The sequence below is a fragment of the Crinia signifera genome, chromosome 11 (genome assembly GCF_055691185.1).
Source record: "Crinia signifera chromosome 11, ASM5569118v1, whole genome shotgun sequence".
Lineage (NCBI taxonomy): Eukaryota > Metazoa > Chordata > Amphibia > Anura > Myobatrachidae > Crinia > Crinia signifera.
In genome coordinates, this window is record NC_139227.1 from 99,912,012 (window position 1) to 99,936,345 (window position 24,334).

A 24,334-nucleotide genomic window follows, 5' to 3' on the forward strand; every position below is an offset into this window, starting at 1 on the left:
ATGATTTGTCCAAACCTATTCTATCCCAACCTCCCTCCCCCCCTCCCAACAAAGATCTGTCAGCTCAGTGGGACACTCTATACTGTTAATGATACCATGTTGTACCCTCAAACACTCTGTAGATCTGCGTGCGCACAGTTTCATCCACATAATCGATGTAGGTACCCCATTTTTTATAAAATTTCACTCCTCCCTTTCTATATCTATAAGCGCAGGTTTCCGGTCCATGTATAGGAGCTGCATTAATATCGTCCTCACAGCCGCCAAGAATGGCGGAGTTGACGATGTCCAGCATCTCCATATAATCTTTTTGGCGACCGTGACGACGACAGTTAGGAAAGGGGTCAACACTGTTTTTCTCCCCTCCATATTCCAATTTGTGAAGTTCACCAGCAGCATGGCCAGTGGGTCTTTCTGCAATCTTAAATGGCATACCTCATTAATCATACTCATCACCTTGTCCCAAAATTTTGTATCCTCCCACAGTCCCACATATTATGATAAAATGCTGAGTGTGTGCTTTTGCACTTTAAACACAGACCTAAATCGCCCGCTACAAAGTACTTTTATTGCGACTGTGAGCTGTATGCCCTGTGTAGGGTCTTAAAAATGCACCTCCTGGAGCATGGCTGAGTGTAGTGTTTTTAATGTTTGCTCCAGTTTCTTTGCTATGACTATGTGGGAGTCCACCTGGGGAATGTCCAAAGCCCACTTGGCGGCAATTGCTGTCCAAATAGCATCAAATGCCACTGGCAACAGGTCAGAGTATAAGTACCTATGCCTATACGGCCCTGTGGCACTAAGTACAAACACCGAGTGTAGTGGGTCTGGTGTGGTTGGTTTAGGCATTGGTGTGTGCATGGATTGGGCATAATGCCGGGCTTGGAGGTACATAAAAAATTCCTTGTGAGGCAGTGAGTATATTTCCTTCATGCCATTGGTGGCCACTGGGACAGTGGGAAGGGGGCGGAGCCATGGCGACAGGCACCAAGTAGCTAACACTTTAGTGGTGCAGCCCAGGCCCCTCCTTCCCCACACTCCATCCTAGGTCAGTTTTTTTCTTGGTGCCTAGGAGCACAGGCACATTTTTAAGTAGCTGCTGCAGTTTTCTGCAGCGTTTTTTAAAGAACATTTTTACAGATGACCCTGATGACCCTGACGAGGAGGCTACATCCCAGGACGAGGTTATGACTCAATCCAGGGTAGATGCGCTGGTGATGGCGGTCCGCTCTTGCTTAAACATACAAGAGCCAGACCAGCCCCCTGCGGAGGAGGCACCCTCTTTTAAGCGCAAGAAGAGGGATCCGGCTGTTTTCCCATCTTCGACGCAGCTGGAGGGAGACCTGGCAAAGGCCTGGTCTTCTCCTAATAAGAAATTTACGATTTCTAAAAGGATGGTTTCTTCTTATCCCTTTTCTCGGACGGGCGCACGAAATGGGAACGCCCGCCTCAGGTGGATTCCCACATAGCCCGGCTGGTAAAGGCTACTACCTTGCCTATTCCCACTGTGGCGGCTCTAAAGGACCCCACTGATAGAAAGATGGAACATGTCTTTAAGTCTATCTTTACTCATGCGGGTACGCTTACTAGGCCAGCTTTGGCCTCGGCCTGGGTGGCTAGGGCGGTAGGCAAATGGGCAGATATGCTGACGGAGAACATTACGTCAGGCATACGCAGGTCGGAGCTGCTTTCTCTGGTGGACCATATCAGAGAAGCCTCCATGTATTTGGGCGAGGCGGCCCTGGACACGGCTACGTTAGCCTCTAGGATCTCGGCGTCTTCGGTTGCAGCCAGAAGAGCCTTGTGGCTCCGCACTTGGAATGCGGATGCAGAGTCCAAAAAGGCCCTTCCTTTTGTGGGCGATATGCTTTTCGGTCCGGAGCTGGACAAGATTGTGACTACGGTAGCCACTTCCAAGACAGCCTTCCTCCCGTCGGCACCCTCTAAGCCGAAGCAGTCCTTTCGTTCCTTTCGGCCGCAGGGAAAGCCGAGGGGACAATCTTCAACAAGAAGCCGTCCTCCCAGGAGGGAGTCGTTTGGTAAGAACAGACAGTCCCAGTCTGGCAAACGTCAGCCTCCTAAGGCCCCTGAGAAGGCCTCCCAATGACTTGGGGACCCCTCAGGTCGACTCCCTGCCGGTAGGGGCTCGCCTCCTCCATTTTGCCAACAGGTGGAGGGAGACGACATCGGACAATTGGATTTTAAGTATAGTGTCGGAAGGATACTATCTCTCCTTCGACAGGCGTCCGCCGACCCGATTCTTTATCACGCCCCGTGATAAAGAATCGCCATGAGCAGGAGATCGGCATACCAGGCCCTGCATGGCCAGTTTGGGGCCACCAGGATTACCCTTACCCGTTCCCACTTGAGTCTTCTTAGGAACCGAGGAAGAAGAGCCACAGGCGGGAAGGCGTACGCCAGATCGAACGACCAAGGTGCCGACAGAGCGTCGACCAGAAATGCGCCTGGATCCCGAGTCCTGGACCCGTAGCAAGGCAACTTGTGATTCCACCGGGATGCCAGGAGGTCTATCTGAGGCCTTCCCCAACGAAGGGTTAGAGAGTGAAACACCTCCGGATGAAGAGACCATTCTCCGGAGTGGATCTCTTGGCGGCTCAGAAAGTCTGCTTCCCAGTTTTCGACGCCGGGAATGTACACTGCCGACAATGCCAAGAGGTGACGTTCTGCCCATCGAAGAATTGGCTGTACCTCCAGAAAGGCTGCTCTGCTCCGAGTTCCCCCCTGGTGATTGATGTACGCCACCGCCGTGGCGTTGTCTGTCTGTACCTTGACTGCACGAGAGCAAATCAGGGGGGCCGCCTGGAGAAGGGCTAAGTAGATCGCCCTGAGCTCTAGAATATTGATCGGCAACCGCGACTCCTGGTGGGACCAAACTCCCTGGTAGGATCGGTCCTCCACCACCGCTCCCCAGCCCCTGAGGCTGGCATCTGTCGTCAAGAGTACCCAGTCGGAGACTAGGAAGGGCCGTCCCATGGACAGGTGACATGGCTTGAGCCACCAGAGCAACGATAGTCGAACCTCTTGAGAGAGTACTACCTCCTGCCTCTTCAGAGCCTGTGGTGAACGGTTCCAATACTTGAGGATCTGGTGCTGCAACGGTCGAGAGTGAAATTGGGCAAATTCCACCATCTCGAAGCACGAGACCATCTTGCCCAAAATCTTCATACACAGATGAAGAGAGACTCTCCTGTGCTTGAGAAACCCTCGTAAGAGGGCCTGCAAAGCCAGCCGCTTCTTGTCTGGAAGATAGACCCTCTGGGCCTGGGAATCCAGACGCGCTCCCAGATGTATCATCTCCTGGGAGGGTTCCAGGCTGGACTTGCGCCAGTTCACTAGCCAACCGTGAGCCTGGAGCAGGTCCAGCGTAAGGCCTAGGTGTTGCAGCAGTAGTTCCCTGGACTGTCCCAGAATCAGAAGGTCGTCCAGATAAGGCAGAATCCGCACTCCTTGGAGGCGAAGGAAGGCTGCCATAACTCCCATCACCTTCGTAAAGACTCTTGGTGCTGTAGAGATTCCGAAGGGTAGAGCCCGAAATTGGACATGGAGATCCTTGGTTGCAAACCGGAGGTACTTGCGGTGATCCGGATGTATCGGAACATGCAGGTATGCATCTCTGATGTCCAGAGATACCATGAAATCCCCCGGCTCCATTGCTTGTAGAATGGACCGGAGGGACTCCATGCGAAACCGCGGAATGTTCAAGTAACCATTGAGGTCCTTGAGATTCAGGATTGGTCGGAATGAACCATCCGGCTTCCCGATCAGGAATAAATTGGAGTAATAGCCGCGGCCCCTCTGCTGAGGAGGAACCACTTCTATCACCTGAGACTGGAGAAGAGTCTGAACAGAGGCGCTGAGAGCCTCCGCCTTCAGAGGACAGGCTGGGCGCCCCGCCCAGCCTGTCCTCTGAAGGCGGAGGCTCTCAGCGCCTCTGTTCAGACTCTTCTCCAGTCTCAGGTGATAGAAGTGGTTCCTCCTCAGCAGAGGGGCCGCGGCTATTACTCCAATTTATTCCTGATCGGGAAGCCGGATGGTTCATTCCGACCAATCCTGAATCTCAAGGACCTCAATGGTTACTTGAACATTCCGCGGTTTCGCATGGAGTCCCTCCGGTCCATTCTACAAGCAATGGAGCCGGGGGATTTCATGGTATCTCTGGACATCAGAGATGCATACCTGCATGTTCCGATACATCCGGATCACCGCAAGTACCTCCGGTTTGCAACCAAGGATCTCCATGTCCAATTTCGGGCTCTACCCTTCGGAATCTCTACAGCACCAAGAGTCTTTACGAAGGTGATGGGAGTTATGGCAGCCTTCCTTCGCCTCCAAGGAGTGCGGATTCTGCCTTATCTGGACGACCTTCTGATTCTGGGACAGTCCAGGGAACTACTGCTGCAACACCTAGGCCTTACGCTGGACCTGCTCCAGGCTCACGGTTGGCTAGTGAACTGGCGCAAGTCCAGCCTGGAACCCTCCCAGGAGATGATACATCTGGGAGCGCGTCTGGATTCCCAGGCCCAGAGGGTCTATCTTCCAGACAAGAAGCGGCTGGCTTTGCAGGCCCTCTTACGAGGGTTTCTCAAGCACAGGAGAGTCTCTCTTCATCTGTGTATGAAGATTTTGGGCAAGATGGTCTCGTGCTTCGAGATGGTGGAATTTGCCCAATTTCACTCTCGACCGTTGCAGCACCAGATCCTCAAGTATTGGAACCGTTCACCACAGGCTCTGAAGAGGCAGGAGGTAGTACTCTCTCAAGAGGTTCGACTATCGTTGCTCTGGTGGCTCAAGCCATGTCACCTGTCCATGGGACGGCCCTTCCTAGTCTCCGACTGGGTACTCTTGACGACAGATGCCAGCCTCAGGGGCTGGGGAGCGGTGGTGGAGGACCGATCCTACCAGGGAGTTTGGTCCCACCAGGAGTCGCGGTTGCCGATCAATATTCTAGAGCTCAGGGCGATCTACTTAGCCCTTCTCCAGGCGGCCCCCCTGATTTGCTCTCGTGCAGTCAAGGTACAGACAGACAACGCCACGGCGGTGGCGTACATCAATCACCAGGGGGGAACTCGGAGCAGAGCAGCCTTTCTGGAGGTACAGCCAATTCTTCGATGGGCAGAACGTCACCTCTTGGCATTGTCGGCAGTGTACATTCCCGGCGTCGAAAACTGGGAAGCAGACTTTCTGAGCCGCCAAGAGATCCACTCCGGAGAATGGTCTCTTCATCCGGAGGTGTTTCACTCTCTAACCCTTCGTTGGGGAAGGCCTCAGATAGACCTCCTGGCATCCCGGTGGAATCACAAGTTGCCTTGCTACGGGTCCAGGACTCGGGATCCAGGCGCATTTCTGGTCGACGCTCTGTCGGCACCTTGGTCGTTCGATCTGGCGTACGCCTTCCCGCCTGTGGCTCTTCTTCCTCGGTTCCTAAGAAGACTCAAGTGGGAACGGGTAAGGGTAATCCTGGTGGCCCCAAACTGGCCATGCAGGGCCTGGTATGCCGATCTCCTGCTCATGGCGGAGGAACCTCAGTGGCGGTTACCTCTCCGGCCAGACCTTCTGTCTCAGGGACCCTGTCAACATCCCAACCTAGCTCGTCTCGGTTTGACGGCTTGGCTCTTGAGAGGGAGCTCTTAAGAGACAGGGGGTTCTCAGATTCTGTGATAAGAACCATGATAGCGGCCAGGAAGCCGTCTTCAGCAAGAGTCTACTACAGGATCTGGAGTTCTTTCTTTCGCTGGTGTGAAGAGCACGAGAAGAATCCAAGGAGGTTCTCGTTGCCCAAGGTTTTGGCCTTCTTGCAGTCGGGAGTGGATTTGGGCCTTCAACATTCCACTTTGAAGGTTCAGGTCTCGGCGCTCTCGGTTCTGTTTCAGAGGCGCATTGCGACAAGACCGGAGGTTCGCACTTTCCTCCAGGGGGTCATGCACGTGACACCTCCCTTTCGGAGTCCCTTAGTTCCGTGGGATCTACCTTTGGTTCTGAAAGCTCTTCAGGTGGCTCCGTTTGAGCCTCTGGAGTCAGTGGAGTTGCGTTGGCTTTCATGGAAGGTGTGTTTCCTTCTGGCAATTGCGTCAGCTAGGCGGGTCTCTGATTTGACCGCTCTATCTTGTAAGCCACCGTTTTTGGTTTTCCACCAAGATCGGGCAGTTCTCCGTACCAGGTTGGGTTACCTGCCAAAGGTGGTATCCAGGTTTCACGTAAACCAGGAAATCGTGGTTCCTTCTTTCCAGGATTCAAGAGGTGGAGAGGCTCTTGATGTGGTTCGGGCCCTTCGCATCTATGTGGATAGGACCAGGGAGATTAGAAGAACAGAAGCTTTGTTTGTTCTTTATGATCATCAGAAGCGGGGTTGGCCCGCATCCAAACAGTCCATTGCCAGGTGGTTGCGGCTTACGGTTCAGCAGGCATACCTCCTGGCGAATAGGCCGGCGCCAGCAAGGCTCACGGCCCATTCCACTCGCTCGGTAGGATCATTGTGGGCTGCGGCTTCCGGAGTCTCCGCAGAGCAGCTGTGCCGCGCAGCCACATGGTCTTCCATGCACACTTTTATACGCCACTACAGGTTTGATACTTTCACCGAGGTCGACTCTGCGTTCGGCCGTGGCGTTCTTTCTGCAGCTCGGGAGCGTTCCCTCCCGTGAGGGGACAGCGGTGGGACGTCCCACTGTCCCAGTGGCCACCAATGGCATGAAGGAAATAAGGGGATTTTTGTCCTTACCTGGAAAATCCTTATTTCTGAATCCTTTGGTGGACACTGGGCGCCCGCCCAGACGCCCCTGATCGGGTGATGGGTTGGTTTTAGGGAAAGCTCTTGTTCATGGTAATACAATATCTCTCTTTTTCTTTTCTTTCATTCTCTCCTTTCCTGTGCTCCTAAGTCCGGTGGTAGTCTAAACTGACCTAGGATGGAGTGTGGGGAAGGAGGGGCCTGGGCTGCACCACTAAAGTGTTAGCTACTTGGTGCCTGTCGCCATGGCTCCGCCCCCTTCCCACTGTCCCAGTGTCCACCAAAGGATTCAGAAATAAGGATTTTCCAGGTAAGGACAAAAATCCCCTTTTCTCTTTCCTCCACTAGGTGACACTGGAGAGTTACAGTGAGGAATAGAAGGCGACCACAGGGAGCTTGGGCACTTTAGAATAAATTAACAGTGACTAACTCCTCCCCTTCTACTTCCTCTCCTAGGCAGTCTTAGCATGTGCCCTGCGGGAGCTGGGTGCGTTCAAGGTTCACTCCTGAGCTTTATAGATTTTTAATGTAAATTGATGCTACAATCAGCAAGAGGACAGGCAGGTAGCTCCCTGTCCCTACCTGCCTGCGACGAGGGCGCTGTCGGCGGGTCCGGTCGCAGCTGCATGCAGCTTGCCTCAGGTACCCGGCTGCAGGATCCACAGATCCTAAAGTCCCGTCGCCGCTGCTTGCAGCACGCCTCGAGGACCAGTCAGCACGCCGCACCCGACAGCCAAGGCAGGGGTAAGTATAGCACTGATCCCCCGCTAGCGGGGGATTCAGTGTAAAAAGCCGCGGCAGCGCACTTTTTAAATACAGCGCCATTCTGAGGAGCGAGAGCGCGGCATGCTGGGCACTTCCGCTTCCTCCTTCTTTGTAGGAGCGGCAGCCATTGAAGCAGCAGCGTGATCCGCGGCTCCCTCGAGGCGTCTGTGAAGTGCCGGTGACCCTGGTTCAGTGAGTCACAGCGGGACATAGGAGGTCAGGGCGGCTTGGACTGTGTCCAAAAAGGTCCCTTAGCCGGCGCAAGTTATATTTATATACAGTGCACGTATCGGGCTTGTGGCAGACTCTACCTTTTTTCTATACCTCCTGTCCTGTCCAGTATTTCCATCTCTCTCTACCTTCTGTGTAAGATTGCTGAGTGTATGATGGCTGGTAAAAAGATTGCGTGCAAGAAGTGCAGCAATAAATTCGCGCCACAGACGGAGGGCGCCATTTTATGTCCCTCATGTGCTGCATCCCCAGCCCCCACTCCATCAACGTCGGGGCAGGATGTGCCTGTATGGGCTTCCCAGTTGTCTACAGTGATTTCTCAGCTAGCTTCTGAGTTATCTTCGGCCAGACAAGATAGGGATGCGGCCAGGGATCAGCAGGCAGAGTTAACCTCTGCTGTGGAGAGTCTGTCTAGAGCATTGCATGCAGACACCTCTACACCCCCTCCCCCTAGACTGGCTTCTGCTAATAGGATGTTTCCTCAGGTCCTTCTGTTAGATGATACAGATGATGACATGCCAGCTCTAGAGGAGGGTGAATTTCATGACCCTGATGCTCAGCCTAAGGATGAGCCTGATGCTCCGCTTATACAGGACACTGATGTCCCCTCTCAGGGTTTAGAGGACTTAATACAGGCAGTCAGGTTAACCCTCAATGTCACAGAGGAGGTGAGACCTGCTGCGCGTCCCTCAGTGTTTGCTAAAAAGCAGAAACAGTCTGCATATTTCCCAGCCTCAGAGGAGCTGGATGATCACTTGCAAAAGGCCTGGTTACATCCAGACAAAAAGTTTCAGGTGTCTCAGAGATTTTTCACTGCCTATCCTTTTTCTAAGGATGCTAGGAAGTCCTGTGAGACGCCACCTGCTGTTGATTCCTCGGTATCACGCTTGTCCAAAAAGACAGTGTTGCCCATCCCAGGAGCCTCTACCCTTAAGGATGTGTCTGATAGGCGGTTAGAGAGTACGCTGAAGAATATTTATTCAGCCGCTGGTCTTTTACAACGTCCAGCACAAGTGGGATGTTGGGTCAATAGGGCCATGGAGGTATGGGCATCCCAGGTGGCCTCCTCGCTAGACCCAGGGGCAAGTGATATGTTGCTCTTAGTGGAACACATACGGGAGGCTGCAGGTTATTTGGTAGAAGCCTCTTCAGATGTTTGTATGCTTGCGGCCCGTATCTCTGCCCTCTCAGTTTCTGCTCGCCGTACTCTTTGGTTGAGACAGTGGAATGCAGACGCCGACTCCAAGAAGGCGGTGGAAGCATTACCCTTTGCTGGTGAGGCCCTCTTTGGTCCAGAGCTGGACAAAATGATTTCACAGGTCACAGGGGGTAAGTCTCAGTTCCTGCCCACTGCAGCCCCTCCCCCACGTAGGTCATTTCCTACTACTGGAGGGCAGTCCTTTCGGTCATTTAGACCCACCCCCAGATTCAGGGGCAGGTCTAGGGGAGCGGCTACTAGCTCCAGAGGCTTCCGAGGAAGAGGCAGAGGTTCAGCCAGCGCTCCAATCCTGGATGCAAAGGTTACCTCAAAGCCCTCGGCATGACTCCCCCAGCCCCTGTCCAGAACACAGGGTGGGAGGCCGGCTGCTATTTTACCATCAGGTATGGGCCGGTTCATGCCAGGACGCATGGGTAAAGGACCTGGTAGCAGTAGGCTACAAGATAGATTTCTTGTTGCCTCCTCCTCAACGTTTTTTTCCCACAGGTTTGCCAGCTTCACGGGAAAAAGGCAGGGCCTTGCAGGCCGCCATTCAAAAACTCAGGGACCTAGGGGTGGTTATACCGGTCCCGGAACCGGAAAAGGCAAAGGGATTCTATTCCAGCCTTTTTCTGGTTCCCAAGCCGGACGGCTCAGTAAGACCCATCTTGAACTTGAAGCAGCTCAACCCCTTCTTGCGGTTTACTCGCTTCAAGATGGAGTCACTGCAGTCTGTCATTGCAGGCCTGGAACCAGGGGAGTTTCTTGTATCCATCGATATGATGCCTGCATATCCCCATCTGGCCTCCTCACCAGGCATACCTGCGGTTTGCTGTCCAGAACTGTCACCTGCAGTTCCGAGCCCTCCCGTTCGGCTTCTCCTCTGCGCCCCGGGTGTTTACCAAAGTGATGGCTGTCATGATGGAGATACTCAGGGGTCAAGGAGTTACAATTGTCCCTTACTTGGACGACCTTCTGTTGAAGGCTCCGTCCAGGGAGGTCCTTTTGCACAACATCCACCTGACGCGTCGGACTCTGGAGTCCCATGGCTGGATGCTCAACATCCAGAAGTCACAGCTGACCCCATCGCAGAGGATCCTGTTCCTAGGGATGATTCTGGACACGGTCCAGAGAAGGGTGTTCCTTCCCATGGACAAGATCTTGTCCCTCCAGGAAGCGGTTCGACTGGTGCTGCAGCATCGAACGGTCACAGTTCTCCTTTGCACAAGGCTGCTGGGAAGGATGGTGGCCACGTTCGAGGCGGTGCAGTACGGGCGGTTTCGATCGCGCCCCTTCCATCTGTGTCTGCTCCGCCAGTGGACAGGTTCACACCTGTTTCTACAGCAGCGGATCTCTCTCTCCCATCAGGCTCGGGCTTCACTGGCGTGGTGGCTCAACTCCAGCAACCTGCAGGAGGGGCGGAGGTTCGCCATACACAATTGGACGCTGGGCCTTCACTTCCAGGGACTGTGGACCCCGGAGGAAGCACAGATGTCCATCAATGTGCTGGAACTGCGAGCAGTGTATTATGCCCTGCTCCAGGCGGAAGTGCTTCTCCGGAACAAGGACATCAGGGTGCAGTCGGAAAATGCCACGGCTGTGGCTTACATAAACAAGCAGGGAGGCACCCGCAGCCGTGCAGCGATGAGAGAGGTGAAGAGGATTCTGTGCTGGGTGCAGGAGCACACAGGGGCCGTGTCGGCCATTTTCATTCCAGGCGTGGAAAACTGGGAGGCAGACTACCTCAGCCGCCGGGACGTCCACCACGGAGAGTGGTGTCTGAACCCTCTGGTCTTCCAGACCTTGACCCGTCGGTGGGGTTGTCCGCAGATAGACATGATGGCCTCCAGACACAACCACCAGTTGCCCCGGTACTGCGCTCGGACAAGAGATCCACAGGCGGTGGCAGTGGACGCTCTCACGGCACCCTGGACGGATCAGTTTCTTTACATCTTTCCTCCAGTGCCTCTCATCCCTCGGGTTCTGCAGAGAATCCGACGGGAGTCGGTGACAGTGCTGTTCATCGCCCCAGACTGGCCTCGCCGGTCGTGGTACACGGTCCTAACAGGCCTGTTAGTAGACGAGCCATGGCCTCTGCCTCTCTGCGACGACCTGCTAACACAGGGTCCGTTCACCTGTCCCAACTTACAGCATCTTCATTTGACGGCATGGCTGTTGAGAGGTCCATCCTGAGGAAGGCAGGGATCCTGCAGGCGGTGATTCCAACCATGATAGGAGCCAGAAAGCAGGTTACCTCGGTGCATTACCACCGCATCTGGAGGGCCTATGTGGCCTGGTGCGAATCCAGGGTCTCCTGTGAACTTCAAATTGGCCAGATTGCTGCTGTTCTTGCAGAAGGGCCTGTCCTCAGGACTCCGGCTGGGGTCCTTGAAGGTTCAAGTATCCGCCCTCTCCATTTTTTTCCAGAGGAAGCTAGCTCTTCTTCCTCAGGTGCAGACTTTCTTCCAGGGGGTGTTGCGGCTGCAACCTCCCTTCAGACCACCTACTGCTCCATGGGACCTGGATGTGGTACTGGCCTTTCTCCAGTCCTCTGTATTTGAGCCTATGGAGGAGGTGGAACTGAAATATGTCACTTGGAAGACTGTCCTACTGTTGGCCTTGGCTTCGGCTAGAAGGGTGTCGGAGCTCAGTGCTCTCTCTTGTAAGGCACCCTTCTTGCGCTTTCACGAGGATAGAGCGGAGCTGCGCACCTCTAGTGTTTTTCTCCCAAAGGTGGTCTCGGCATTCCACATTAACCAACCTATTGTGGTGCCGGCCTTTCGGGAGGACTGACAGGAGTCTAGGGCGTTGGACGTGGTCCGGGCCTTGCGTATTTACGTGGCCAGAACAGAGTCTGTACATAAGTCGGATGCCTTGTTTGTCCTCTATGACTCCTTGCGTCCTGGTTGGCCCGCCTCCAAGCAGGCCCTGGCCAGGTGGATCAGATTGACAATTCGTCAAGCTTATGCGGCCTCCTCTAGGGTGCCACCTTCTTCTATTTCCGCCCATTCTACAAGGTCGGTGGGTACCTCCTGGGCGGCTGCCCGTGGAGTTTCTATACAGGATCTATGTAGAGCGGCTACGTGGTCTGGTCAGAAGACCTTTGTCCGCTTTTACAAGTTTGACACTTTTGCGGCAGCTGCTTCGCGGTTTGGCCGTTCTGTGTTAAGGGGCTCTCAGCGTCATCCCACCCGTGTTGGGAGCTCTGGGACGTCCCCACTGTAACTCTCCAGTGTCACCTAGTGGAGGAAAGAGAAAAGGGGATTTTGTACTTACCGTTAAATCCTTTTCTCAGACTCCATAGGTGACACTGGACGCCCACCCGACGCTGTATCTCCTGGTTACTGTTTGCTTTCAGGTTGGGTTAATTACCTGCGGTTAACAGACTGTTATACTTAGTCTAAAGTTTTACCAAGTTTTCATGGATGAGTTCATTCGGTTATGAATGCTGTTCTTTGAACTATATATTTTCACTCTATGTGAGTGTGTGTGTGACTTGTTATGTTATGTTTGACCTCCTCGCGGAAGTGTGTTGTTTTCCTTTCTTCCAGCTCCCTCCGGGCACATACCTAGACTGCCTAGGAGAGGAAGTAGAAGGGGAGGAGTTAGTCACTGTTAATTTATTCTAAAGTGCCCAAGCTCCCTGTGGTCACCTTCTATTCCCCACTGTAACTCTCCAGTGTCACCTATGGAGTCTGAGAAAAGGATTTAACGGTAAGTACAAAATCCCCTTTTCTCTACTAAGTTCTGGAACGTGAGCAGGTTCCCCCCTGGGTCGAATATGTTTCGGATCGCCACTATACCTTTTTGTTTTCCATCTTACAAAGCCTGAATCGAGAATGCCTGGCTGGAATTTAGGGTTACCCCAGAATGGGGCATATTTCGTACTCCCATGATTCCGTCCCAGTTTCTTGTTGATAGCCTGCCATGAAAGATAGGTGTCTGTGAGCAATATATTCTCTAGCGCCCCTGCCGGTAGATCCGACCGTGGAGCATGCAACAGGGCCACGGGCGAGTAGGGGGCAAAGACATCTTCCTCCAGAGCCTGTGTGTAAGATTCCGTGCCCTGGAACCAGTCCAGAATATATCTCATGAAAACTGAGTGTGTAAACGCCTGTATGTTGGGTATTCCCAGTCCCCTCTCTGCCCTCCTGGAATAGAGTTTGTTTCTAGCAATTCTGGGTTTTTTCCCCTGCCATAAGAATTTAAAAAATCCTTTTGTAATTTTATCAATGTCTGATTTTGAGAGCCGTATAGGAAGCATTTGGATGCAATATGATAACTTTGGGAAAATAATGTACTGCAGTACAGCTGCCCTTCCCAGCAATGATAAGGGTAGGGTTTTCCATGCTTCAAGCTGCGTCATTACTTTGTCAATTATGGGAGTGAAATTAAACAAATATAATTTAGATAGGCTATATGGGATATAGACCCCTAAGTACTGTATTGATTGGGTTCTGACTTTAAATTGGCTCAATATTGGGGATATATTATGGGATAGTTGTCTCCCTGCTATCTGTAGTATTTCTGATTTTTGTACATTTACTTTGTACCCCGCAAAGGACCCAAATATGAATATCTTGTCCATTATGACTGGTAGGGACGATTGTAAATTTGCCACAAAAACCAGCATATCGTCCGCGAACAGACAGATTTTTAAAGTTGTAGAGCCTATTCTAATGCCTTGAAATGAATTTGTATTTCGCAACATTATAGCCAATGGTTCCAAGGCTAAGGCAAAGAGCAGGGGCGACAATGGGCACCCCTGCCTAGTGCCTTTCTGTATTATAAACGGGTCTGAAATGTGACCATTGCACGCCACCTGAGTCACTGGGCTCGCGTACAAACTCCTCACCAAAGCCACAAACGGCTCCGGGAAGCCGAACCGCCTAAGAGTCTTGAACAGGTGATCCCAGGTGACCAGGTCAAACGCCTTCTCGGCATCCATTGATATTCTACCATGGTCCCCTGGGTCACCCCGCTTCTCAAGGTGTTGTAGTGCTGCTAAGACCTTCCTGACGTTTATGACCGAATGTCTGCCATGGATGAAACCCGTCTGGTCGGGGTCAACTATTTTGGGTAATGCATATTTCATCCTATCCACTAAGATTTTTGTAAGCAGCTTATAGCCTACATTGAGAAGCGAGATGGGCCGATATGATCCCGGGTCTTCTGGATCCCGTCCCGTTTTGGGGAGGACCTTCACCACCGCTGAGTTAAAATGAGGGGGCAATCCTGAACCCATCAACAACTGGTTGAACATTGCTGTCAGCGTGTCACTTATTTTGTCAACCAATATTCCATAAAATTCCCCTGAATACCCATCAGGGCCCGGGGCTTTCAGTGGTTTAAGTTTTGATATAGCCTCCTCTACGTCTATAGGGGCCATTAAGCTGTCCACGGTGGAAGCCGGTAATTGGGGTAGGGCAACTTCAGACCAAAACTGGGTCTTGTTGGTTTCATCTAATTCCCCCTGTGTGTATAATTTATGATAGAAGTTTTGAAATAGATTTATAATATCCTTGCCCTTGCGTAACTTAGTCCCATCCGGGGCGTTCAGGACAGGGACAAAGGCCGAGGGGCGGGTTCCCCTAATCAGGTTAGATGGCAATTTGCCATTTTTATTACCATGACGGTAAAATTGGAAGTTGGTATTAGCAATATATTGGGTAGTTTGATTGTCTAGTAGGGAGTCGAAGTGTGTTTTTGCTTGCGTATAGGCAATTTTGTTATTGGGGGAGGGGGTGTTCTTATATTCAGCGTAAGCTGACGTCAAAGCAGATTGTGCCAAGAGAACATTGGCTGATCTATCTTTTTTTAGTTTTTTGACATAGGACATGATTTCCCCCCTCAACACAGCCTTCGCTGTCTGCCATAGCAGTACAGGATCTTGTTCATGACCCTTGTTGTCATAGGTGAATTCTGCCCATCTCGCTTCCAATGCCTGCCTAAATCTCTGGGACGCAGCCAAATAAGACGGGAACCTCCACTGTCTGTGTGGGACCCCACATCGACAGATGTCGACAAAGTACACCACACCATTGAGTGGTCAGAAATGCATATGGGCATTATCTGGGCATCAATTAATTTTGGGAATAGGTTTTCAGCCGGTAGGAGTTAATCTATATGGGAGAAGGTCCTGTGTGCTGCTGATAAGCAGGTATATTCCCTCTCAGTAGGATGCAGAACTCTCCAGCAATCAATAAGGCCTAGTTGGGATGTTATTTGGGGTATACCTAGACACGGTCTTGGTGGGGGTCTCTTGGGAACTGATGACCTATCCATTGAAGGTAGTGCCACAATATTAAAATCTCCTCCCATCAATAAACCTGAGGTAGAAAATGGGTAAAGTCACGTTAACAGTCTCCCTACGAATTTCTGGGAGTAATTATTAGGGGCATAAACATTACAAACAACATACGTTTCTTGAAGCACGGAAATTTTAGTGATAACAGATCTCCCTCCCGGGTCTGCATATATTTGATCCACTACCGGCGTCAGACTTTTCCTGACTAGTATTGCCACTCCCCTTGCCCTAGAATTGTATGAGGCAGACGCTGCCAACATATATCCCATCTGACCCAGTTTCGCATGCTCCACCTCGGTCAAATGTGTCTCCTGAAGGAGAGCTATGTCTGCATTTTGTTTCTTAAGGTACAGTAGGATTTTTTTGCGCTTAATGGGGGAATTAATCCCGCCCACGTTCCAAGAACAGATCTTAACCTGCGCCATTACTCAAGATAAAATGGCTACCAACATGTATAATGTCCCTGAGCTGACTTCCCTCCCCCCCCCCCGCTTCCCTCCCTCCCAACACCCCCCCAACACAAACATAACAATACAAAAGGAAGGTAAAACCTCCCTCAGAGGAACTACTCCTCCGAAGCAAATTATCGCTCACTCTAAAAACTTCCGTAGTATTAAACAGAACTGAATTCTAACCACTACCACATGTGAGCTCCTCAGGCAGAGTACTCAGGTCGGCACCCCTATAACAATAAGAACATATAAGTACATATCAAGAGCAGCAAGTAAGTAAGTAAACAGCCGTAACTTCATTTCAATATGAGAGTCTCTCCTGGCTTTCAATGACCCCAATCTGGAGGAATCATCAGTACTTGTGTTTAAAAGCAATATAGATGAGTTTCCCCGTGTCAGCGGACTTTCCATCAATAAATCCCCTCCTCCCCTCTCCCACCAAACCCAACCAGTGGTATTGGGCGAAAGAAGGAAAAAAAAAAAGGGGGGGGGGGGAGAAAAAGGCAACTCCGCGGGAAGTCCTCCTGTATAATAATCGGATATAATCATCCCATTTGAGAGTCTCGTCACAGTCAGTCACAATGCTTTAAACCTGCGCCCATTAAAACAATCGTAAGGCTCAAGACTGCCTTGGTGGTGATCCCAGGCTTTCCCGGAGATAGGCCTGTGTGTCTCCTGGGGTAGAGAAGTCTCTGACAGATTCACCCTCAAATAAGCGCAACCTAGCAGGATACATCAAGGCAAACTTTTTGTTGTCTGCAATCAGCTTGGCACAAATGGGGGAAAATTATTTTCTGGCTCTAGTGACCTCCGCTGAGTAATCTTGGAATATATGCAATCTGTGTGATTCCCACTGCAAGTTTTTAAGCTTCCTAGAAGCGTTCCATATCAGTTCTTTATGTAAGTAATTGAGGCATCTGAAAATGGTTACTCTGGGTCTTGCATTCTGGTCTTTGCGGTCTGGGCCTATGCGGTGGGCCCTCTCAACCACCATATCTGAACAGTCTCCTGTTATTTGTAAAAGTTTCGGCAGGGTATTTCTTATAAATTGGAGAAGAGCAGCACCCTTCACCTGCTCCGGCAGTCCCACCAGCCTCAAATTATTTCGTCTAGATCTGTTTTCGAGATCGTCTACTTTGTTAGTTAGCATATGGACTGATTTTTGCAACGCAGTATTTTCTGCCTGCAATTCACTGACATCATGAAATACAGCACCCACCCGGGATTCAGTCTGGGCCACCCTTGTATTGAGCTGAGAAAGATGGTCCTTCAGTTCATTAATTGAACTTTTAAAGGCGTTTGCCTGTTGCTGGAACAGCGGCTCCATAGTGTCTCTGATAGCCTGCACCATAACTTGGTATGAGACAGCGTCTTGTGAAGGCTGCGAAAAGCATGCCAGGGGGTCAGGCGGGCTGTCAGTGATTGGTGTACTAACCTCGCTGGTTCCCGGCTGGGGGGACTGGAGGGCACGCACAGAGACTGCCGGCAGGATGGGTGCGGTCGCCATCTTGGTTTTCAGCGGTGTTCTGGGCACAGTTCCCTGTCGCTTTGTCATGGAGAAATATTTCTCCATACATCGGCGGGGGACTCCGGAGGACCAGGGGGGGCTGCCCAGCGAGTTAGACCGCAGTGCGGTGAGTCTGGGGTGCCGCCCGATTCACCTGCCACGGAGCTCCTCTAACTCGCGTCCTCTCCCATGGAAGCCGGAACCGGAAGTCTCCAATATTATTTTTTATTTAGACCCCCAACTGGTCTGCAAATAAGTAGCATCTGATTTGTTGCCATGGGCAACATCTTACACTTCTGAAAACTCTCACCTTAGTAAATGTGGATATATAAGATGGTATAAGTCTGTTCAGGTGTGATTATGGAACTTTCCGTCCACTATCCGCCAATCTAGACATTACGGTATACCTTATGAGCTGGCGATTGTGAGTAGGAATAACTCTACCTTGCTGAGATGACATATTATTAGCAGGAATCCACTATAATAAATGGCTGATGCTGCTCCTCCACTCTATGGGGGGAATTCAGATATTACTCTGGCCGCACACAACTGCTGGTGCTGACATTACTGGTAGGCTGTTCCGTCAGTCTGATGGGCTGATAACTAGTGTTCTATAATCAATGTATCAGCCATATATACCATATGTATATAGCTGTGTATACACCCCTAGCTCTCAGTATACCTCTGTATAGACCGCTAGCTCTCGGTATACCTGTGTATACACCCCTAGCTCTCGGTATACCTCTGTATACACCCCTAGCTCTCGGTATACCTCTGTATACACCCCTAGCTCTCGGTATACCTCTGTATACACCCCTAGCTCTCGGTATACCTCTGTATACACCCCTAGCTCTCGGTATACCTCTGTATACACCCCTAGCTCTCGGTATACCTCTGTATACACCCCTAGCTCTCGGTATACCTCTGTATACACCCCTAGCTCTCGGCATACCTCTGTATACACCCCTAGCTCTCGGTATACCTCTGTATACACCCCTAGCTCTCGGTATACCTCTGTATACACCCCTAGCTCTCGGTATACCTCTGTATACACCCCTAGCTCTCGGCATACCTCTGTATACACCCCTAGCTCTCGGTATACCTCTGTATACACCCCTAGCTCTCGGTATACCTCTGTATACACCCCTAGCTCTATGTATACCTCTGTATACACCCCTAGCTCTCGGTATACCTGTGGATACACCCCTAGCTCTCGGTATACCTGTGTATACACCCCTGGCTCTCAGTATACACCCCTAGCTCTCGGTATACCTATGTATACACCCCTAGCTCTCGGTATACCTGTGTATACACCCCTAGCTCTCGGTATACTTCTCCATACACCCCTAGCTCTCGGTATACCTGTGTATACACCCCTAGCTCTCGGTATACTTCTGCATACACCCCTAGCTCTCTGTATACCTCTGTATACACCCCTAGCTCTCGGTATACCTCTGCATACACCCATAGCTCTCGGTATACCTCTGCATACACCCCTAGCTCTCGGTATACCTCTGCATACACCCCTAGCTCTCGGTATACCTCTGCATACACCCCTAGCTCTCGGTATACCTCTGCATACACCCCTAGCTCTCGGTATACCTCTGCATACACCCCTAGCTCTCGGTATACCTCTGTATACACCCCTAGCTCTCGGTATACCTCTGTATACACCCCTAGCTCTCGGTATACCTCTGTATACACCCCTAGCTCTCGGTATACCTGTGTATACACCCCTAGCTTTCTGTATACCTGTGTATACACCCCTGGGTCTCTGTATACACACCTAGCTCTCGGTATACCTGTGTATACACCCCTAGCTCTCGGTATACACCCCTGGCTCTCTAAATACACCCCTAGCTCTCGGTATACCTGTGTATACACCCCTAGCTCTCGGTATACCTGTGTATACACCCCTGGCTCTCGGTATACACCCCTAGCTCTCGGTATACCTATGTATACACCCCTAGCTCTCGGTATACCTATGTATACACCCCTAGCTCTCGGTATACCTGTGTATACACCCCTAGCTCTTGGTATACCTGTGTATACACCCCTAGCACTTGGTATACCTCTGTATACACCCCTAGCTCCCGGTATACCTGTGTATACACCCCTAGCTCTCGGTATACTTCTGCATACACCCCTAGCTCTCGGTATACCTGTGTATACACCCCTAGCTCTCGGTATACTTCTGCATACACCCCTAGCTCTCAGTATACCTCTGCATACACTCCTAGCTCTCGGTATACCTGTGTATACACCCCTAGCTCTCGGTATACCTGTGTATACACCCCTAGCTCTCGGTATACTTCTGCATACACCCCTAGCTCTCGGTATACCTCTGCATACACCCCTAGCTCTCTGTATACCTCTGCATACACCCCTAGCTCTCGGTGTACCTGTGCATACACCCCTAGCTCTCGGTGTACTTCTGCATACACCCCTAGTTCTCGGTTTTCCTGTGTATACACCCCTAGCTCTCGGTATACCTGTGTATACACCCCTAGCTCTCTGTATATCTGTGTATACACCCCTAGCTCTCGGTATACCTGTGTATACACCCCTAGCTCTCGGTATACCTCTGTATATACACCCCTAGCTCTCGGTATACCTGTATATACACCCCTAGCTCTCGGTATACCTGTGTATACACCCCTAGCTCTCGGAATACCTGTGTATACACCCCTAGCTCTCGGTATACCTCTGAATAAACTCCTAGCTCTCGGTATACCTCTGTATACACCCCTAGTTCTCGGTATACCTCTGTATACACCCCTAGCTCTCGGTATACCTCTGTATACACCCATAGCTCTCTGTATACCTGTGTATACACCCATAGCTCTCGGTATACTTGTGTATACACCCCTAGCTCTCGGTATACCCAGGGCCGCCGAGAGGCAGGGGGGGCGGGTACATTTTACCTGGGCCAGGGGAGCCCGGGTCCCGACACACACAAAAAAAAAAAAAAAACTTTTTTCTTTTAAAGGGGGCGTGGCCACGGGTCCGCGATTAGGCCACGCCCCCGAATTTGCCTAAGCCCGGTCAGTGATGGCTGTCCTGCTCCTGCTCCTGCTCCAAGTTCCTGGTTCAAAAGGTAATGCCGCCCGCAATGCATGGCTATGGACAGGGGGAACAGACAAAAAGCGTGTGTGTGTGTAACAGGCTGTGTATGTATGGATATATGTGTGTGTAACAGGCTATGCGTGTGTGTGTGTGTGTGTGTGTGTGTGTAACAGGCTTTGTATATATGTATATATATATGTGTGTGTGTGTGTGTAACAGGGTATGTGTGTGTGTAACAGGCTTTGTATATATGTGTGTGTGTGTGTGTGTGTGTGTGTGTGTGTGTGTGTGTAACAGGCTATGTATGTATGTCTATATGTGTGTGTGTGTAACAGGCTATGTATGTGTGTGTGTGTGTGTGTGTGTGTGTGTGTGTGTAACAGGCTTTGTATGTATGTGTGTGTGTAAAAGGCTATTTGTGTGTGTGTGTGTGTGTAGCAGGCTTTGTATGTATGTCAGGGTTGCCGACCCTCCCGGAATTTCCGGGAGTCTCCCGAAAATCGGGTACCCCCTCCCTGCCCCAGGAAGGGTGGGCAACCCTCCCGGATTCAGGGGGGATCCCCGCTGACCCCCGCATCGCGGCATTAAAATGCCGCAATCCTCGTGTCCCAGAGGAGGGGGCGGAGCTAAAACGGCACAATCGCGTCATTTTAGCCCCGCCCCCTCCATGGAGATACCTGAATTCGCTGCTTTTAACAGTATGGGGGTGGGGCTTAGTGATGTCACTCGTAAGCCCCGCCCCCTGAGCGGCTGCTAAAACTAGACTAAAAGTCGGCAACCCTGATGTATGTATATGTGTGTGTGTGACAGGCTGTGTATGTATATATATATATATGTGTGTAACAGGCTATGTGTGTGTGTGTGTAACAGGCTATGTATGTATGTATGTCTATATGTGTGTGTGTGTGTAACAGGCTATGTGTGTGTGTGTGTGTGTGTGTAACAGGCTTTGTATATATGTGTGTGTGTGTGTGTGTGTGTGTAACAGGCTATGTGTGTGTGTGTGTAACAGGCTATGTATGTATATGTGTTTGTGTAACAGGCTATGTATGTATATGTGTGTGTGTGTAACAGGCTTTGTATATATGTGTGTGTGTGTGTGTGTGTGTGTAACAGGCTATGTGTGTGTGTGTGTGTAACAGGCTTTGTATGTATGTATATATGTGTGTATGTGTGTAACAGGCTATGTATGTATATGTGTGTGTGACAGGCTATGTACTGTATGTGTGAAGGAACAGGCTATGGCCCTCATTCAGGTTGGTTCGCTCCCCCGCACATTCACACAGGGGAGCGATGTTGTGCATGTGCAGCAACTTTGTGTGAGCGGGCGCGGCAAACCGATTATTTGCCGCCCTGATCGCATGCAGCAGTGTGGACGGAAGCGTGGGGTGGTGGATATGGGTTGCGCCCATGGGAACTCCCATGACGTGGGTGCCGGGGGAGGGCAGCTGATGTCATCGGATGTCAGCTGCCCACCCTCTTCTCGTACAGGAGCGCCACAGATCTAAGACAGCAGAGACTGACTTAGATCTGCGAGCGATTGAGAAATCATTTGATGGTCGGCGACCGCACTGCCCTGCACACAAGCTGCAAATCGATGATGATGTAAAACATCCGTTCGCATGCGTGAAATCTGAGGTATTTAGATAACCCGCAAAGCTGCAAATTTTGCAGCTTTGTGGTCAATCAGAATGACCTCCAATGTGTGTGAAGGGAACAGGCTACATGGGGCCCATTTATGACGGATCATATATGGAATGCGATCTGGGTGGGACCATACTGCGCAGGATCACATGAGATTAAAGAGGTTTAATGGACACAATCCCCCCTCTCCCTCCAGGTGCACATACCGCTGGCCATCACAATGCATCTGCTCTTGGCGCCGGATCTGTAGCTTTGGGGGACACAGCAGATACCGGCAGCTCAGCTCGGCGATACTGCAAGTAGTGGCATCTGCTGCTTCTTGCCAGCAGGTTGAAAGAACTGTTGCCGCTTTCCCTGCTGCGTCGTGTGTGAGCTTGGGATCCTTATACTCCAGAGTCGGGATGATCGTGCCAGCCACAGATCTTGGAGAGAGGAGCCGTGGACTGGCCACCCCTGCTGTATGGCATAGGGGTCTGGGCAGCGCAGGGGGGCAGAGGGTCCCTGTGACGGATGGGCAGACAGCAATGGGGTCCTTGCGGAGGATGGGAGCTATTACCTAGTTCCCATCCTCCGCAGGGACCCTGCCGCTATTTGCCCATCCGTGTCCACGACCCCTTACTCCCAGGGGCGCAACCCATATCCACCACGCTTCTGTCCACACTGCTGCATACGAACGGGGCGGCAAGTAATCGATTTGAATTTTGTGTAGCATAATGTGTAAGGGGCAAGTATAAGGGGTCTACTATTGTGTTGCATAAAGGGTATATGGTGTGGTACACACCCCTATATCCTTTAATGGACACACCTCTTTTCTGTTGCTCGCCACTCCAGGGGGGCCCTGTGACGCTGTTGTACCGGGGCCCAGGATTTCTCTTGGCAGCCCTGGGTATACCTGTGTATACACCCCTAGCTCTCGGTATACCTGTGTATACACCCCTAGCTCTCGGTATATCTGTGAATACACCCCTAGCTCTTGGTATACCTATGTATACACCCCTAGCTCTCAGATAAAACACCTTTCATTCCAGGTTGGTCCCATATTAAAACTTTGTTTTATCACTTTTATGCATGTACATGTAAAACTTCCCATTTTAAGAATAATTGAAATCATGTTTAATCTAGTCTGGTTGTAACCACCTTCTGTGAATATCTGTAACAGATTGAACACAGGAAGTCTGGGATGCATTGGGGAAATTCCTTCCCCCAAACACATTTTTATCTTACTGTAGGTGTGGGCAAGTTCCTGACACTAAAGCCAGCCATACATCTACAGATCGATTGTCAGATTGGGCTGGTTGGAACAAAATCCTGGTAATGGATGAGAGAAAATGACAGTTGACCATTTGCTTTGAATTGATGGAAAACTGCCAAAAACTGTCAGATATTACCAGGTTTTAGTTCCAACCAGCCCAATCCCACCTTTACATTTGTTCAAGAATACAGATGTGTCCTCAATAAGCCACGTGACACACCATGTCTGGTTGAGCGTGAAAAGCACAGTTAAGAGCTGATTGGCTAAGCACCATTTATCATAAACAATGAGTTTTATCTCTAATTAATAAGTGAACGCACACGTGTCGCATATCGAAATGAATCGGTGCATTCTCAATGTGCTCATTTGCGAGAAAATTATGGTCTTAACCTGGCATTTTTGCCAGGTTAAGACCTGGTAAAGCTGGTTAATGATGGTCTTAACCTGGCTGCAGCCATAGGCCCTTATTCTGGTTCACTCGTAAAGGGAAATTCCTTCTAAAAAAAGCAAAACCATGTGCACTGCAGGTGGAGCAGATGTAACATGTGCAGAGAGAATTAGATTTGGGTGGGGTTTTACTTCAAAGTGAGATCTATATTGCAGTGTAAGAATAAACCAGTCAGTATTTACCCTGCACAGAAACAAAATAACTCACCCAAATCTAACTTGCTCTGTACATGTTACATCTGCCCCACCTGCAGTGCACATGATTTTGCCCTTTTGAGAAGGAATTTGCCTTTGCAAGTGAACCAGAATAAGGGCCTTAGTGTATGAGGTCACATCTGTATTACACATTTCTGTCCCACATATTCACTGATCTATGTTATGCTTCAGTTTTTATTATTTTGGTGACCTTATACAGGGGGTGCTGGGCTTTGTAGTGATCCCCGCCCTCGGGTACACCCGCCACAGAGCATGTGTGGCTTGTGTATAGCAGTCTGAGCCCTCTGCAATAGATCGGGAACTTTTTTAAAGTAAAGATAAAGTTTTTCTAATCTCTAGTGAACACAGAAAATCCGGACAATGGTGTAACCGGGGCGAAGTTACCAAAGTGCTGCTCTCTTCTGCCGGCGTCATGGTAACACTGTCTCAGAGGGGTTTATCAGTGCACATCCTTATCACTTGCGCCTTTGTGCAGCTTGTACGCTCTTGTTTCCTTCTGTCTCT